Source organism: Fundulus heteroclitus, chromosome 2 (genome assembly GCF_011125445.2).
Source record: "Fundulus heteroclitus isolate FHET01 chromosome 2, MU-UCD_Fhet_4.1, whole genome shotgun sequence".
NCBI classification, from domain to species: domain Eukaryota; kingdom Metazoa; phylum Chordata; class Actinopteri; order Cyprinodontiformes; family Fundulidae; genus Fundulus; species Fundulus heteroclitus.
In genome coordinates this window covers 39637860-39643938 of record NC_046362.1, presented here as the reverse complement: position 1 = coordinate 39643938, position 6079 = coordinate 39637860, and the positions used below count along the sequence as shown (strand labels likewise).

General features: G+C 50.0%; 1 protein-coding gene across 2 annotated transcripts in view; it reads left to right on the top strand.

Annotated features, from left to right (window-relative positions):
- Positions 1–2828: 2828 nt before the first annotated feature.
- plcg2 (phospholipase C, gamma 2) overlaps positions 2829–6079 on the top strand; it is a 42286-nt gene continuing 39035 nt past the window's right edge. The window contains exon 1 of one of the 2 annotated variants that reach the window (XM_036126942.1): positions 2829–3398. The gene's annotated coding sequence lies outside the window, so the exon portion shown is untranslated. Of the gene's footprint in view, positions 3399–3473; positions 3667–6079 lie in introns of those variants that run through there. The other variant, XM_036126945.1, reaches the window with a different exon arrangement.

Genomic DNA, 6079 nt, shown 5'->3' with positions numbered 1-6079 from the left:
CACTTTAATCCAGACGGACACACAAACCTTTCCTTCTTTTGGGACGTCTCTGAAAACTCAAAGAAGAAGGAATGTTGTCATTGCAGTTGTCCATACCAATGAAACGTGTCTTCTGCATTGAGCCCGGCCCTCAGGCGGCGGAGGGCGGCGCCCAGTGAGCAGCGGGGGCTGAGGGTCTTGCTCAAGGACTCATGGCGGCGGTCTGCAGGGTTCAAACCGGCCACTTGCAGCCTTCTGAGGACGCAGGCGTGCTGGTCTAACTCTGGGCCACCTCTCCCCTCTAGGCACGAAGTATTCACATCCAGCTACTTAGAGAAGTATTCAACCCCCTGATAAATTTCACCTCACTGCAAATGTGTTTTATTAGGACTTTATGTGATAAACCATTACAAAGTTGTGCAGAACTTAATATTTACTCTGTGGACAATCTTCCTCCTGAGCTGCTGGTCTCTGCAGCTCCTCCAGAGCCACCATGGTCCTCCTGGTTAACCTCCACCTGAGCTGCTGGTCTCTGCAGCTCCTCCAGAGCCACCATGGTCCTCCTGGTTAACCTCCACCTGAGCTGCTGGTCTCTGCAGCTCCTCCAGAGCCACCATGGTCCTCCTGGTTAACCTCCACCTGAGCTGCTGGTCTCTGCAGCTCCTCCAGAGCCACCATGGTCCTCCTGGTTAACCTCCACCTGAGCTGCTGGTCTCTGCAGCTCCTCCAGAGCCACCATGGTCCTCCTGCTTCTCTGATCAATGCTCTCCTGGTCCAGCCTGTCAGTCCAGGTGGACGTCCATGTCCTGGTAGGTCTGCAGGTGGTCCATCCTCTCTCCAGGTCCACATGATGATCAGAGCTCTGGGAGGTTCTGTAGAACCTGACCTGCTGTAAACTGGACCAGAACCTCCTCCCTGACCTGCTGGGTTCCTGGGTCTCCATGATGCTGGATGTTCTCTAGAGAACCTCTGAGCCTAGAACAGCTTAGACTCTGAGGCTTGCTGCTGAAGAGAACTACTGAGGTCCAGTGGTTCCCAGAACTTTATTTAGACTTAGACAACTTTATTTGTAATTGTGTATGCACAGAGTGGGTACAGAACAACATGTTGCATACAGCTTGAAAATTACAGCAAAATTAAATTACAGTATAAGGTGCAGCAGTGATTTAAAAGTAAACAATTTAAATGTAGATAATGCAGGAGAAAGTCACAGTGTACAGGTGAGTATTATTTAAAAACCATTTGTATGTACAGAATTAGATTGTGCAAAGGGCATTTATGCAAGAATGCATTTAAAAACTAAGAGTTCGGCAGCATTTGTGATGCTAGATGGAGATGCAACGATGCAGAATGTGCAAATGTGTGAATGTTGTGCAGAGTTTATGGGTTATAGTTCAGCAGTTCAACAGTCTGATGGCAGCAGGGAAAAAGCTTCTGCAGAACCTGGTGGACCTGCAGCGGATGCTGTGGAACCTCTTCCCAGAGGGCAGCAGGGAGAATAGTCCATGGGGGGGGGTGAGGGGTCTCTGATGATGTTACGGGACATGCAGCGCTGAGATGAAATGTCCTTGATGGAGGGAGGAGGAGCCTCGATGATCCCTTCTGCTGTTCTCACCACTCTCCTCACGTTCTTCCAGTCGGAAGCACTGCAGCCTCCACACCACACAGAGAGACAGCTGGTCAGAATGCTCTCTATGGTGCTTCTGTAGAAGGTCGTGAGGATGGGCGGGGGCAGGCGGGCTCTCCTCATCCTCCGCAGAAAGTACAGTCGTTTCTGTGCCCTCTTCTCCAGTGACGTGGTGTTCTCAGACCAGGTGAGGTTCTCGGTGATGTGCTCCCCCAGGAACTTGGTGCTGCTGACCACCTCCACCGCTGAGCTGTTGATGGGCAGTGGAGCGTGGTCAGGGCTTTCAGAATAAAGGGGCTGATGAATGCCACATTTGGGGGATTTTGATTTGTGACAAATGTGAAAGTTTTGTATTTTTCTTTGTTATTCACTACTTTGTGTCGCTTCAACACATAATATTAAAAGACTTAGTGGATTGAATGGGATTTGTTAAAGGGGGAATCTTTCTGCTGCAGACGCTGTGGAGACGTCTCTAGAAACAACCCCTGCTGCTCCATGCAGACGCTCTGTCTGCACTGGTGAAGATTAGCTCACCTCAGCATGCTGACTGCCTGGAGTGGCTGACAGCAGCTTAACCAAAGTACCGACCTCATGGTGGCGCTCTCAGGCTGTGTCCTGGTACTGGACCTCACTACCCACGGCTGGACTAGGCCACTTCACAAACTAAAAGCTCCTTCTTGGTGTAAATCACCTTTTAGGCGCGCCGGCATGAACGACGCAACAGCAGCTCTGCAGCTCACCTGGTTTCTGACTCTGCTGCTGCAGGTGAGCTGTGAAAAGCTGCAATAAACACAGGAAGGCAAACAGGTGGCGAGCAGCTGAAAGGCAGCCTTGTCTCCAGGCTCCCTCCTCCTCCTCGGCGCCGCTATCATGCAAATATCCGAGTTATTCATGCAAATCTCTCACAGCCCATCTGATCCTCACACGGCAACGTTCTGGTTCCACAGAGAACATCCAGGTCTGTTGCTGCTCCTTTACAGACTTTCATTTTCACACGTCTGCTGCGTTTCAAAGCCGGTTCTGCGGCGCAGCCTACAACTGGAGCCGGGTTCTGGTGCCGTTCATTGACCCAGAACCTTGTGTGAGAATGTGTCATGGTCCAAAGGAACCAGGGGAACCTACTGGGCCTCTCCTGGTGCAGCAGCAACGAGGTCTAAACGCTCCAGTGAAATAAGGAGGCGGCGCCATCATGCTGCGGGCCACCTTCACAAGGGCTCATCAGAATCCAGTTCAGTAGAACGGCTTCATGGCACAAAGGTTCTGGAAGGGAACATCACGAGCCTAGAACCCAGTCCGATACAGATGCTGTGAGACGGCCCGTCCAGCAGGACCTTCATGTAAAGGCAGAGGTTAAGCTGTAGATCCTGGATGCTGAGGCTGGGGGTTCATTTGGGTCATCTGGTTCTGATAGTTTCCTGGACTGAGAAGAGAAAGGCCTGCAGATGATGGATAATTTCTCAGGTTTTAACTCTGGGCCTGTGAATAAAAGCAGCTCCAGGAGGTTCTCCAAGAGGGGCCTCCTGGAGAACCTCCTGGAGCTGCTTGGACCTCCTGCGGGTCAGCAGGCGGCTCTGCGCCGTCTCGTTTGCATAGATACGTCCCTGCTTCCGGGCTGGGTCTGCAGAACTTGCTCGCTGCCTGTAATCCAAGTGAACTCTTACTTCCTCGTCGCTAGCAGCGGATAGAGGAACTGACCGCCCTGCGGCTGCAGCTCTACATCCTCCAGCAGCCGCTTCACCTCCAGCTTCTCGTCTCGACCAGGCCGGCGCAGCGAGGAGCGCTTCACCCGCAGGTAAGCGCCGCTTCTCCGCCGGTAGCGCCACTTGTTGCGGCTTCAGGCGCAGCAGGTCCGCTTTCTGCCGCTCGCTGCCTGGATGGAGCTGCAGGTTCACCGCCGCTGCGTGGTGCGTTCACGGTCCCACCAGGAAGCAGGAAGAAAGCGGCCTCTCATGGCGCCGAGGCGGCTCAGCCTGCCGGGGTTCTGTCTCTAGCTGGTGGAACCAGAAGGCTGGCGGCTCGGTGCTCCTGGAGCAGCTGGAGGAACATCTCCGGAGCTCATGGTAGGAGAGGAGGAGGCCCCTGGGCTCCTGGGAGCCCCCCTGCGCCCCCTGCGCCCCCTGCGCAGCACCGAGGTCACTGGCTTGGTCTGCTTCTGGTTTAGGACTTTCTCATCGCTTTGAGCGCATTTTGCTTCATCAGTATTTCTGGAGGAGTTTCTCTTTTAGCATTTTTGTTGTTTGGTGCCTTTTTAAAAGAATCAGAAGCTTGTTTCCTCACATCACAACAACAAGAACTGGGCATATTTTTATAAAATTCCTTTACAGGATTTCACAAAAAAGTATTTCAGAAGTCCTGCCATGCCATGAAAAATGATGTTAATATCAGACAAACATAACAGGATTAAATGCAGATTTCATTTATTAGGGCAAAAAGCTGGCTGGTGTGAAAAAGAGGCTCCAGAACTGACAGAGACTCCTGGATAGCAGTCAGAAGGTGTTCAGAAAGTCCAGTAGCCTCTGATTTAATCCTGTTTGCTGTTCAGAAGCTGTCCTGACTGTCTTTAGATGGACACATGATGTGTTTCAGCCTGCTTCATGTTGTCAGACAGCTTCTGATATCCTGGCCTGGTGCTGATGTCGTTAATCCCAATAAATTCATGGCGTTATGTTTTCACACAGGTTGGTACTGATAGATTAGGTCCCTACATAAAGGAAGTCTAAGGGGTGTAAATATAGTATTAAACAAGGAGGGAGGATGTCTGTCTTTAGGAAACCAGCAGCTCTAATTTGGTGAATCAAGAACTTTCCTGGTTCCAAACTTTGGTTCTGAAGAAAAGGGCACGTCTGGAGGTCCATATGATGAAGTCTACGTTTCAGTCAGAATCTGACTCCACAAACTGTGATGGAGGCTAACAAGTCATTTTTCAATCCAAGTCCCAAAATACGGGGATAAGGATTTTCTTGCTGGACGGACCATCCAGTCCTGCTGCTGCATCCCTGCAGGCCAGTGATTCACATCAAGCTTATTTCAACTTGGAGAAGGCTTGAAGGCCACTTTAAATAATTTCACATATGATAAATCATGATATTTACAATATTAGAAATATGAATATGCATTAAAACAGATGCTAATGGCAAATCTTTACTTTTCTCTAACATAGAAAGTACTCCTGGGTCAATGTGAGCTTCTGTGCTTTCTGTGTCTCTGCTCTGTCTTCTCTAAGCCCCAGTGGGTGGAGGCAGATGAGCGTTCACACTGAGCCTGGTTCTGGTTCTGCTGGAGGTTCTCCTCCCTGTTAAAGGGGAGTTTTCCTCTCCACTGTGGCTTCATGCATGCTCAGTATGAGGGATTGCTGCAAAGCCATCAACAATGCAGACGACTGTCCACTGTGGCTCTACGCTCTTTCAGGAGGAGTGAATGCTGCTTGGAGAGACTTGATGCAACCTGCTGGGTTTCCTTAGAGAGGAAACTTTCTCACCAACCTGGAGGATCTGATGGAGTCTGACTTTGGAAAGAGACTTGATGATGATGGGATGTTATATAAATCAATCTGATTTGAATTGTGCGCTAGCAGCCATTTCTCTCTGGGTTCATACTTTTCATGTCTTCGCTATAAACGGCATCAGACTGGATTTAACAGCCTATAGAGTGTAAATTCCTGCTTTCCTGCTTTCCTGCTTTCTGTTTTCACGGTTGTGTGAAGCAGGATGTTTCCATTGGTCTGTCCCTTCGCTGCTGGTTCACCTCAGGTTCCCCACAGAGAAACAATAAAGGACATTTCTTTGTTTCTAACTGTACTTTAACCAGAGTTAGAGAGTGAAACGCCGTAGCGTCCCTTGGTTAGCCGTTTCCTCCACAGCTGCTCGGTGTAAATGAACCAAAGACCGACAGGCTGCATAGAACCGCCGTAAGCGACAAACTGGAGCAACAAAAGAGTGAAAAATGTTCTAAAATGATCTGATCTGCATGAAAGAAGATAAATGACCAAATGGAGACAGAAAGAAGCAGAAAGTCAGGACTAGGAGTGTTTTTAGGGAGTCTGCAGACGGCTCCAGGCCCGGTCGGACCTGCTGAATGTTCTGGACGCTGGCTCGGTGCTGGAGTTACTGGCATGTCGTAAAACGCAGCTTTCCCTGATTCTGCTGCTCAGCTCCAGAACTGGGACGAACCGGCTGTGGACATTCATACGGGCCATAAGAGGTTCATCATAGAAGCGATAACTAATGTCCGGTTCCGGTCCGACAGGTTGGGTTGCTCTTCTTATGAACAGTTATTAATGATCCCTGAAAATGGAGCAGGCTCTCAGTGAATTAAACCAAACGCAGCAGAAAACAGAACCAAAGCAGACGTCGGACTAAATCCTGGGTCTGAAATATGAACCCGAGTGTCGGTTCTGTTCGTTTCTGGGATAAAATGACGTTTTACAGCATTTTGCTGAGCTGCAGCCCAGACAGACGTCGGCTCGCTCGCCTT